Here is a 13287-nt window from a genome sequence, read left to right on the forward strand (position 1 = left end):
GAATAAAGTAAACAGGATAGCCGGGAGCGAGTACCAGAGGAGAGGAATTTAACGTGTTAGTTTTCCCTAGACGTCCATTGGCCCTCCGCGGCATCCATTACGTATAATTGGACGGCCATTTTGCGAATGGATATTAAGTAGGTAATGTACGTTAATGGAGTATACCGACCCCCCTCGTTCAACACCTGAAAATCGACTTATTTGATTGGTAATAAAAGTTTTTTGCAGTGTCTACCAATTATGTAAATATTAAATATAAGTTAGATACTTGATTGTATTATATCATTTAAAATTAAAGCGCAGGTAAAGAAAACAACGATCTCTAGTCATAAAGATTACTTTTATATTTACCAGAACGAAATAATTCAATTTGCCAAAACGTTCTTGAAATTCATTAGCTCTAGAAAAAAAGTATTACTGACAGATTTGTGCAATATTTTTGATCTGTTTTTAATAAATTTTACCCAAATGCCTTTCTGTCTTATAATCCTCTATATTACCAATCAAATACGTCTAGATTTTGAATTTAAAACATGGCTTTGGCTATTTGGCTATGGCGGTTTAAAGCAAAGTGCACTAATTGATCAGACATGGTTCCTGATTTTATAAGGTTATGAAATTAGCGTAACTATTTCTCTAAAGCGTATATTTTATTCATCTCTTAAAACGTCATTGTTTCCTTATCTGTGGAAATATACAAATTGTTACCTCTGATTCATAAATATAGTGATACTTTAAACATTAAATACAAAATTTAGGTTATGGTTATGAATTCTATATTTTGTCTAGAAGACACTTCTGGTCTTGTCGCAAATATGTTCTTAATTAAAGAAAAGGCTTTAATGGATTTAATTGATAGTCCTCAACATTTTTTATATGCTGACTTTTCGTCGGATATGAAAAAAATCTTGTCTTTCAAATTGAGCTTAAAAACGACAACATGAGCTTCACTCTCTTTTCAAAAAGAGATTGAAATGTTTTTACTATTAAAATTATATTAGATCATCATCAAGACTTTGATATTGAACTAATTGTATTTAAAATTTCAATAAACTGATTTCTGTACATAAAAATGTGTCAAGGTTCCTATATTTTTTACTTAAAACACTTTTTCCCTCTTACATTTATCTGTAGGATTTTTATTAACGTAGTTCTGATTTTAATAATTATTTGAATAGCTACCATTTTGAAACACTATTGTGGATATGGCTGGCTAAGAAAGTTACCTGAGATATATACAAGGACAATTTTATAAAAACTTGTTATGTTTATCTGATAAAAACTATTAGAGTTATCGTGTAAAAATATTTTAAATTTCAACTCCCAAATACCCTAAACATAATATTTATAATTATTTCACATGTGTTAATGATGTATTAAAATACATTAAACATAGTTGTAAAGATATATCAAGCAGTGATGAATTCTAAAGTACTTTTTACTTTTAAGTTGTCAATGTAATGAGCAATGTTTTGTCTAAAAAAACGATCAGTGTCAAAATTGCTTTTTATTTTTTATTTTATTTTCAGAAATTGTCACATATCTAAAAAATATGAAAATTACAGAAAAATGTTTTTGCACTCTTATTTGATTTTTGTGACATGTCTCATTATTGAAAGTAAGTCATCAATTATAAACGTTGTTTGATCTGAAAATAGAGATTAAATGGCTAATTAACAGTCAAAGGTCTGTCGGGGTGTAAAATTATAATATATTATATGTTATTTTCTATAATTAATCACAAGAAATAGAAAAAATATGAGTCGATAAAAAAATCCACAGCTCTGAATTTTAGTATTTTATAATTATTTAAAAATTGAATAGTATATGTTACGTGTTTTTTTCTAAATTATATAATGTTTTCGATTATTGTGACGCATTGGGATGACCTATTTGGTTATTATAGTCCTATTTAAATAAATATATAAATAAATAATAAATTCAAATTTATTTGAGCTAAATAGAAATTTAATATATAAATAACATATTATAGATTATAATGAATCAGTCCATTTACGACACTTACACTATATCCACACATCATTTTAGACTGCGTACGCAAGCTCCACTGTACATACAAAATGATATATATTCTACAAACGAGCGTTTTGCGTCACTTTATCCTTGATGCGAATTTACGTCCTAGTCCAATTAAGCGAAAACTATGGAAAATTAAATACGACGACAACTCGAGCCAAACATGGCGTTGGGTCCATACGTCATTGAACGTATTCAAGTCCATTTGGCCGTAAAGGCACCCACACACTCCCGACACTATCTCTGTCCGACACGCTGCCAGCGCTGGCTGCACTAATAGATAATTATGAGTAATGTCCCATCCAATTGTCGGAGCATTACACAGCTTTGCGAAGCTTCCAGCCAAAGCTACCCCTTTCGAGAGCCGACTTCCATACCGTTATTTATTTATAAGCTAGAATTAGCGAACAGTCCGAAATTGTGTATCGGCACAATATCCCGAAACGTGATCATAAAAGACCCATACAGAACAATGTACGGTCGAAAATCCTTTCGCGTATTTGCGGAAGGATTTTTGTGCAATACATCAATCATCCATTGTACAACACAGAGTTTGGTAAAAAAAGGGCTCGTGAGAAGTGTCATAAATTATACTTTTACACGTTTTTTGTCATGAAAGCATTTGTCTCGTTGTCTTTGTCTTTGAACGCTTTGTCTACTTGCGTCCTTTATTTTGTTTTGCAAGTCTAGAATGGAATGACCTCCAAGCCTTTCTTTAAGATTTACAAAAAATGGTGTTCGAATACGGCATGCCGTAAATCATAATATATTATTAATAAATTTAATTAACCGACATACTTGCTGTTTATAATAAAGTGTACTCTCGATTATCCGGGTGCGGATTATCCTTGCTTGAAATATTTTTTTTTCATGTGTTACAGGAATGTATATGGAACTCATAAAATTAAACTTATGGGGATTGAAAAAGCAAAAAAACTATGATCATTTAAAGGGACTGAAATAAAAAATCTGTTTATAACCAAAAAGGATCATGGATTGAAGATTGGTTTAACCTTTAAAAGAGATGTATGTCATGCCCAAAATGGTTTTAGCATTGCAGTCCAAGGGCATATACATATGTCATGTCCAATATATTTTTTTTTTTCATTAGTTACTCAGAGATACTTCTATCAATATATTACGGAAAAATATTTAGTAATACCTGACCTATTTACCTGGAATTATCAAATTACTAAAACTCATCATAAAATCTGTTAATCCATCGATGGATTTTGAAAACAATTTTTTGACCAGTCTGTAACATCCGCTTAAAACTTGTGAATTTATATCAATGGTTCTCACTTTAAAAAGTTTTGTTTTTACATTTACGTACATATTTTCTTTAAATAAATTAAAATACTGTTTTTAATTCAACTCAATATTTAGATAAGATATAATATAGATCTATAACATCGCAAGGATTAATTAGGCTGACTGTTTTATGTTGTACGATAGATTTTTGCGATACATAGTTAATGCTGAAGGTTATCATATATAAAGATTAATTCAATTTCTGTTTCTGAACTTTTTGAAAAAAACACATCTTTAAATTTTATACCCTTTGGTGCGGATAACACCTATAGAAATCATCAAGAAAATCACTAGTATGATTAGGCACATAAATGTGTCACGAACCTTTCAGCTTTGTAATATGTTTTTGTTGTTGTTGTATAATTTAAGGTTTAAAAACACTTTAATTGATTGAAATAATATTTAAATAACTTGTGGCATAAATAGGTGCTCCCCCACATATTAGCAAATTTGGAAATATCAGCTGCGGTGAAAGGGTTATTCGAACATTGTATGAATTTCATTAATTATGAAAAATAATATCAAATAAGTAGTGGATGTTGGTTTTTAGGTGCTACAACGGCGTTAAATCGCATGATCTTGCATGTCATTTAATAATATCATAATGAAATACTATGAATCTTAATGAAATTGAAATATTAAAAAACGACCATTGACTGGTCAATTTTTGCCTCTTCCCCTGGAAAAAGCTGACATGTCGTCCCTGATTATAATTCAAAAACTCTTGGGTTATTCACTAAAAACATCTAGAAAAACATTTTCGAATCTATCCCGATTTTTTTTTAAAGTATGTTATTTATGTGAAATTATATCGAAATACATTTTCACCGGTAGATATATATTTTTACCAGTAGAAATATAAATCTCGCAATTGCTAGGAAAATTATATGATTTCAACTTCTCCGTTAGTACTGATTTATAGATCTACATACTTATAATTATTTACATGCGATGTATTAATGTTATAGTGAACGTGTATTTTTAAGTGAAATTATATTTTCACTAGTAAAATCCAAATACATTTTCACCAGTAGGTATATATTTCTACTAGCCAAATCATAGAATGTCTATTAACTATATTTGATATTTGAGAAGCGTCCATTTTCTGGTCAAACTCAAACCTAACCTAATGCAAGTTCTAAAACTAATTATAGTTTAAGAACTTTTATTTAGGTCAAAATCAAAATACAAATTAAGGCAACGAATCTCTTAGGAGAAAATAAGCGGTCAAAGTATATTTAAATCGAATTTTGGTCAATAGGAGGGTGCAAAAACAATTATCAATTCTCAGAAGTCAAAAATGAACGTCAAAAGCAATAAAATGGTGTAGGCGCCGCAGTGCAGTGGATTCTAAACATCCTCTTGATTTTAGCCAAAAAATGAATGTTCATTAATGAAAAATTCTATGAATCTTGAATGAAATTGTAGTATCACTGACTGGCTAACTTTTGCCCCCTCTCACTGGAAAAAGTTGAAACGACGTTCCTGCATTTGACACATTGAACACGCGTGATTATTGACAGCTGTTTGATTTACAGTGCTGTCAACATATGAAGTTTGAATAGGATCTATATCAAGAAATATATTACATGGTGATAATTTACTTTTCTAAGAATTATATTTAGCTAGTACAATTCGGCTAGTACTAGTACAATAATAACCCTTAGCAGTATTAATATTTACACTAAATATTGTTTATAAAAGGATAATGCTAGTTTTTAAATATTTTTTATTAAGTTTGCTTCTAGCATATTGGACAGAATTCCACTTTTGGCTCCACTTTGTATAACATAAGACGGCTATTATCTATGACGAAGGTCCTTCAAGGGCATCGTTATAATAATGATAATTTATGGTCGATTTAGGGTTACCTCCACTATACCTATATAATAAACGGCGTGTTTTCGGAACTAAAAAAAGGACGGCGGGCGATTATCCTTGGACAATGGCCGTCGCGAAAAAAAGAACTCTTTGTTTTTTTCTACACAATGAATATTTTCTGGTTGCTTTTTTATCTTTTTTTATGAACCCTGCATAGGAAGTCTCCATTGTGGGAAGGCGCCCGAACGGTTTGGAAGAAAAATCAGTTATGTTATTTCGATCGAACTGTACGGATTGTGAAATCCTTCCGCGCGTACTGAGCTTTCGCAAAGCTCTCGTGTGCTGATTTCGAGTGTGAATGAGCCCACACCGGCGTAAGTGCCTATTTATTATTATTATTATTAGAAAAAAATATTTATAGACTATTTATAGCTGGCGCATGTGGGCAGAAGTTGTCGCGCGGGCCATACACGTTTGACATTTACACGTTCTTGTTGTTCGTACGCGTCCGTCGCCTTATAATGTACATTTTTTTAATTCGAATTATTTATTTACAGCGGCTCGCCGCGGTATCTGCCTCGTAAGTCTTTCGTTTCGAACGAATTTATGATCGTCGTAGTATTATTTTTTTTCGTTACCACCGCCGAAGATTAAGCAAGCAATCATAAATATCGGAAGAACGGTTGTGTCTATCTATGGGATCGATAATTTCATTTGAATAACGTCTTTCAGTTAAAAATAACTACATGCAAATGTGTATGAGTTAAAGCGCGTGATAAGGGCAAACAGTGAGCGAAATCGTCACAGTCGGTTACCTTGGTACACAAACGATGTTATCAAACGTTTTCTGTAAGGTTTTCGTATCATTCGTGCATCTAAAAAGTGGTTACATGCGTCTGAGACGGGGCAGTTAAGTCCAACATTTTTTTAATGCAAATCCTCGCATAAAATCGTCTTAAATACATTACATGACCTACTGATCTTCGTTTAAAAAATGTTATACATAGTTACACATACGATAATTCAATCCACATCTGAAACCACATAATTACCTAAAAGTGGAGCATATATCAAATTGATTTAAATAATAAACTACACGTAAGTTGTGATTGAAATTATTTTAATTATAGTGACAGGTCTTGTAGCAAAAAAAAACCGAAGCGCATTTTTCGCACGGTAAATTTTAAAAGTGCAATATTTTAATTTTGTAAAATATGGATCCACCTGCCGACCGACCATTAACTTTCGTGCTTTAAGTAAATGCATTACATGCAGCCAATTTAAACTGCATCACGATGTGACCGCAAATTTATCTCGCCGGGGCGTGGAGTCTGCTAAACTCGAACTTAACGAACTCGGTTTGTTAAACCCGATCCGGAGCGTGTCGGGGCCGCATTATAACTATATATAATATTATATTGTATATTACGAGAACAACAACAACAAAAAAAGTAATTTTCGGATCCGCGAAAATTGAGCCAATTCGCTGATTTTTTCCCGAGCAAGGCACGAAAGACTCGAACCTGAGCCTTGTGATTATCACACAACCATTATGCTCGTAATTTGGGTAGAGGAAATTGGATTTTTGCTTATAGAATACGTCATTTCTAGACGAAAATACATTATCGAACGGAACGAAAATAAATTTCGGCGCGCGCACAGCTTTCGTCGGAACTATTTTTGATTTTCATGTAGTTCTTAACGTTTTGGCTCTTGAACAACCGAACGCTGTTGTAAATCGTTCAACAACACAAGAAACTTGTTGAAGAATGTTGCACTAAATTGCATGTAATATATAAGACGTGTATAATGAAGATTTTGCGTCACAGATTCATAAAGTCGGAAATTTGAATTAAATAAAAGATTCTATATTAGGATCTTTTTAAATACTTATTTTTCTTATTAGCGACTTTTTTGAGAAAAATAATATAGAAGATGTATGACATATACACTTTTTTAACTTCTCAACAAATATTAAGCATCGTTGAATTTTACAACGTAGAATATGTGACAATTTATAGATATCAAGAACTGAAAAAATATTTTTGCCATTTAAAACAAGCCATATTGTACTCTCATGAAGTTTAAGACCAAGCACAGAAATTGTTTGAATCCGCATTGTCGTAAAACAATGTAATATCACGATTTTTATAAAGTTCTTTGATTTCTTGAGATTTTTATTATTTTGTATGTTCATTGCATTCTTCTTACAAACAATTCCAATTTCATTGCTTTGATATATTCTTCCAGGTAAATACCTGTTAATCGATTATACTTTATTGGGATATAATAAATAAAAAATATTTTCTGGGGTACAATTAATTATGTTTGTTGTTTTAAATTTACTAGTAGTAGTTTTTAAATAAATTACTTGTTAACTGTTTAATTTTTAATTGATTATATTATTCAGTTAGAGTTTTTTTAAAGTCCCGATGGATAATCAAGTTGCAGCAAACCATGGAGCATTTGTCGCCGTTTTTACATTATTTTCTCTAGTGTTAATGTCAGATGATCGATTTGTGTAAAATCAGTTTATTTTTAGTATTTGGTTTACTTTCTTTGTTAAATCATAGATAGATACAGTCGAGAACAAGTGGCTTTAAAGGCGGGATTGGTTTGAAAATGTTGCTTATTTTATATTATATTTTTGCTGGAGAGGTTTATTTGTGAAGACAAATGCGATTTTTCTTCTACGGGAAAGCATAACTGTAATGCTTTCATCGCGATTTGTTGTTTCAACCATTTCTGAGTTTTTTTTACTGTGTCGTTCACGATTAATACTTATAATTATCGTTGAATCATATAAATGTCAATAAACAACTAGATATTAGTGAATGATTTTGCGAATACATTGACTACGATTTTGACTATAACCTATTAATCATCAAACATGTCACTAACAACATACTAGCTAAATTAGTTTAAAATCTCCTTTGTAATAAATATATTTTTCACGTATCAGCCTTCTAATGCGCATTAATCAATCCCTATCTTAATTTAAAAGTCTTCCGAAGCTTTGTCGCTAATATTTTCATAAATATGAAAATCTATTTTCTTAAAACAAAAATAGAAATAATGTTTATTAAATGAGTTCTGAACTAATTTTAGAGAAGCTATATAATATTATTTTTTGTGTTTTATTTTAAATAATTTGAGAGTCCATTCCATTGAAATTTCAATAAATAAATAATTTAAGATTATTAAATAAATATAAATTAATGAAAAAATCCATAATATGTAATGTTATACTAATAGTCAAAAAGTATGAGTAAATAATTCCAATCTTTCACATTGCTTAAAAATAATATTTTTTAAAATTTATGAAAATACCTTATATATTTATAGATGTTTTGTATTATATTTTAAATATTTATATATATTTGGGTAACTATTAAAAAGCACTAGGCTTGAAGTAATAACGTTATCATTTTATAATTTATTTTTCAATTATAAATAAATAAAATATGAATATAGTTATAAGCTTTAATAGATTCTGATGCGTTCGTAACATATTAGTCACACATTTAATAATAATAGTTTAATTCAAACACAATACAGAGAGAAATGGAAGGTACGCACGCATGACGCGAAGAATACTGGTAGACTTTATTTATGAACGACTGGTTCGTTACCAATCACCCACCCACTGGAAAGTTGTGGGCATTGAAAGAAAAATTACACCAAGGGAAAAAGGTCACATTTCATTCAAATGTAAAAATGTTTTAAATCACAGGCCATAAATCAATTCGCACCAAAGAAGCGTGGATGCTGGTTCAGAGAGGAATCTCACAGCTCTCTTCTCTCTTGGTACTGGGTGTACAATAACTAACGACCTCAGTAAAGATAAGTAGACACGTTCTCCTATGTTTTTCGTAAGACGAACACTTATTTACGAGTGTTTCTAAATAAGAAAAACGCGATAAGATTCGCTCTAGACACGTTCGAGCGTATGTCGATAAGCGAACTCAGAAAAAAGAAGAAAAACTACATATCCATGTAAATCAGCTGAGTCGATTCGCACCTTGTAACCGAGAGAGTTATGCAGGTTGTGTGTTACGAAACGTAAATTATGAATGTTAATTTACAAGCGAGATGGAGGAACGAAAGAGCTTTCGCTCGGAAAAGCTTCCTATCGAACATTCCACGAATGCGTTGTCCCCATTGCATGCATGTCAGGGTAATATTAATCAAACGTTAGTATAACGAACAGTAGCTCTTGGCAGTAAATAAAGGTGGGGTGAAATAATTCATAAAAGAAACGAAATATTTTACGTGTTTCAAGAAGCATAATATGGCTTTCTTTAAGTTTATATAAAGGTCATATTTAATTCAATTGAAAAGATAGCGAGGCATTTTCGCCAAGATAATTAATTATTACTGTTATAGAAAGTCACGTGTAACGTAACACGCCTTAAGTTATTTTCCAGCAATTTATTACACATGCGGTCGCCCAAATCAAAATGCCAGGTGCTTATAAATCAGCAAAGAGGAGTTTTAATTGCATTTTTAATTTAAACGCCCGCGTCTCGTGGTGTGGTAGCAAAAAGGATAATGAACAACAGTACATAAATAATAAAGCTTCGATTCGACTTTTGCGTTGTTAACAAACCTTCAGTGCAATAAATTTAATTTTGTTCAGTGACTCGAAGTAACTCATTCGTTATCTGACCGAAAAAATATGCAATATATAATAATAATATGTATGTTTACTTTCACGAGCGTTATAAATATTTTTTATTTAAATTGCACTTTAGCGCGTAGATTCGCAATATGCGTCTCATTAAAAAAGCTCAAAAGCTCTCTGTAGTAGGCGCTGATGCATAATGCGACGCTAAATAATGCTCGTGCGACTGCAAAGCACTAATTTGAATTTATTTCGTCCGCATGATCCTGTGTTTCGTGCGTGTAATTCCACACATGTTTCTACTAAACTCTCCTGCGTTTCCTGGCTCGAGCTTTTATTTCTGGACTTTGGGGTGAGATTTTTTTAATTTTTGCGCTAACTGGGCAACGACCTCGATGAAATAAAATATAACATAATAAGCATTTTTAACGCAAGGAATGTTTTTTGATTAAATATTTTCCATTGTCACAATATCATTAAAATTAATAAAGTAAAGAAATTAATATGTGAATAAATTAATAATATTAGTTAGATTTAAATTTTGCAGAGGGTCGTTTTTCAGTTAAAGTTTGACTAAGTTTATTAGCAAACATAATCTACTTGTTTTGAAATGGCGAAATTAAATACTTCATAGCTCCGTTAAAAAGCATCTTAGAAAATAAATTAAAGAAATCAATACCATTTAAAAAAAATTAATACGTAAGAAAATAATGTTTTGGAAAAAAGTTAGTTGCTGTAGATTTCCATAAAAATGTTCTTAAAAATTTACCTTGTTGTAAGCGATAATGATAATGAAATATTATATAATGGATTTAAGTTGTTTTATATCCCTTTATTTATTATGCTCAAAAAATAATCAGGAGCTATTCAAGTTATTACTGATAAATATTACACGCCTAATATTTATTAAAATCTATTTAACATTCAAACGACTGAAGTGATCTGGATATAGACCAATATGTCAATTCATAAACACAATAAAATTTTAGCTGTAAATAACAATTAAAATTTTATTTTGTACAGTTGATTTCTATAACAAAATTTAAGCATCGTGTAACATTTATGTGTAGATATATATAAATATGAGAGAGAATTAAACAATAAAAATAATTCTTCGATTGAAAAACGAAATTTGCGTCATTAAAATAATAATGGTTTCTATTGTTTTAGTGATGCCTGTATTTAAAATAATGTGGTTAGTAAATGTTCACCATATGTATAAATTTAACCTTAAATAATGGTTAGGTTATTTTGGATTGAACATTTAGCATTTTTTGGGAAACAAAACATTATTTACAGTAATATATTTTATAAAATGACAAAATATTTATATTTGGTTACTACTTTGAGATTATTGTGTGGATTAATATTTGGCGAACATTCACTATTTAGTGGCTAATAATATGATAGTGTAACAGTAATAATTTACTGTTTTTAGGAAACGATTGTATTGCATATTTTTTGATTACTTTTACTCAAATCTCTTTATTAGCCAGTCTTATCAGCTCTCTTGTTTCAAAATGGCAGCTGTTCAGAAAATTAAGAATCATAGAGAAAAAATAAATTAAAGCAAACATGTTTTGTCATAAACATGATAAATTACTGTTTTTGCAGAAATATAATAAATTATCACGACGAGATTCTTTTTTAAAAAAATTATCTTGTAAATATTACTTTTTAGTTATATAGTCTGTATGATATCTGCCATCTTATTTCAAAATGGCTACTAATTAAAAAGTAAAATGTCAAAAATGTTTTATTACATATTTTTTAACTAAAACAACGCAAAAAAATACATACGTACATTCACATTTTATTTACCCACAACATTATATTTACCCTTCTAAATACAATATAAATACTTATTAAATGACTAACTAAATAAATCAATTCTTACTTGATAGGCTTATTATATCTACATATTAAACTTAGCTATAGATATATAAATTACATAATACCATTAAACCATGTATGGTACACCATAAAAATAAAATGCAATGGCGTTTATCCCACATTCACTAAATACTTTCATTAGTGTTACTCGACTATTTCGGTAATATTATAAAATACATTTACAAACATACACGAGCGTGATTATGAGCGCAAAATTGTTTATTTGCACACAAATAAGAAGAAACAGCTCACGGGAACTCGTCGCCGTCGGCTTCCAGCAGCCATTTTGGTTATGGGAAACGGGTGACGCCCCGAAAGCTACGCCAGCGCCTCCTAGAGGTATAATAGTGAACCATAACTATTTCCCATGGTTAAAAATATTTTATTTCGTTTTTATTATTACTACTTATTTTATTATTCATTAAGGCAGTGCCGCGATAAGATTTACCGCCCGCAATGATTAAATTACTTTATAGTTGTAAAACGGCTCGTTTATTGTCGCTTATGGACAATAACAATTTATAGTATTATATACACAGTGGAAAGTGGCGTTAAATCATCGAAATTAATCATATTCGTGACGTAGGCCGCGTAGCTTATTTATCCGTCGTATCGAACACAATGGCCAATTAAGACGCCTGCATTGTTTAATTGAGTTAATGGCTTTATTTATTGCTTCAATATAACATCCAATGAACGCTCTCGCGACACGATTTTGATGACAATAAAAAAAGGATGCAATCGTTTTGGATGTCGTGACAGAAATTAATGTCTTGACGGCTCTTAATAAATAAACATAAAAACAGTAATTTAAAAATTGCTGAAAAGTCATTTGTGTATGTACCGATTTGGCACTGCTTTTTTATTAAAGATTTTGCCAAAGACATACATTTTAAAATATAAATATACATATTTAGATTAAATGTATAAATTAAAAAAAAAAATACTTCAAGAAGATAAGACTAATAAAATAAAAATGATTTAATCATAACTTTGAAATATATTTATCTCCTTCGATATACATGTATACATTTATTTATTCCACATGAATCACTATACATTTTTACATTGAATGTAAAATACGTATAGGTATGTTGCATTCAATGTAAAAATGAAATTCATAGGCTGAAATTCATAACTGAAATTCATAGGCACATCGAAACGATCTACACTGATTTTTTAAAGTTAGCGCATATTAATAATATTAATAAAAGTTCTAACACTAATTTGCTTTAGAACTTTCATGGGTTTGATTAATTCGGTTAAGGTTTGGGTTTATTCAGCAAAATTGTTACAGTAAATGTGTATTTTTCAGTGAAGTTGTATTTTCACTAGTATAAATAATTTCAGGTGTTGCATTACTGTCATTGAATCTCAATTTGACTATTGAGAAACTTATTCACTAACTAGGCTAGTTAAAATGTATCAAACAAATAATTTTTAATTTCACTCTTAGTCGATATTAGTGAAACTGCGCGGATAATCCGGTACACTGACGTATGACCTTAAGACCTTAACAGGTGATGTGTCGCGCTACAATTATTTTTTCAAGCGCTGGTGGCACTCACTGGTGTCAGTTGTAGACCACCAACTGAGTCGAT

The 13287-nt window shown here is 30.5% G+C and overlaps 1 protein-coding gene across 1 annotated transcript in view; it reads left to right on the plus strand.

Moving 5' to 3' along the window:
- Nucleotides 1-3703: 3703 nt before the first annotated feature.
- Nucleotides 3704-13287, plus strand: part of LOC148234831 (uncharacterized) — a 144468-nt gene continuing 134884 nt past the window's right edge. Inside the window, exon 1 of the mRNA XM_088185464.1 lies at nucleotides 3704-3838. The gene's annotated coding sequence lies outside the window, so the exon portion shown is untranslated. The remainder of the gene's footprint in view (nucleotides 3839-13287) is intronic.

Source organism: Plectrocnemia conspersa, unplaced genomic scaffold (assembly GCF_051122295.1).
Source record: "Plectrocnemia conspersa isolate PC_06_02 unplaced genomic scaffold, ASM5112229v1 ptg000005l, whole genome shotgun sequence".
NCBI classification, from domain to species: Eukaryota; Metazoa; Arthropoda; class Insecta; order Trichoptera; family Polycentropodidae; genus Plectrocnemia; species Plectrocnemia conspersa.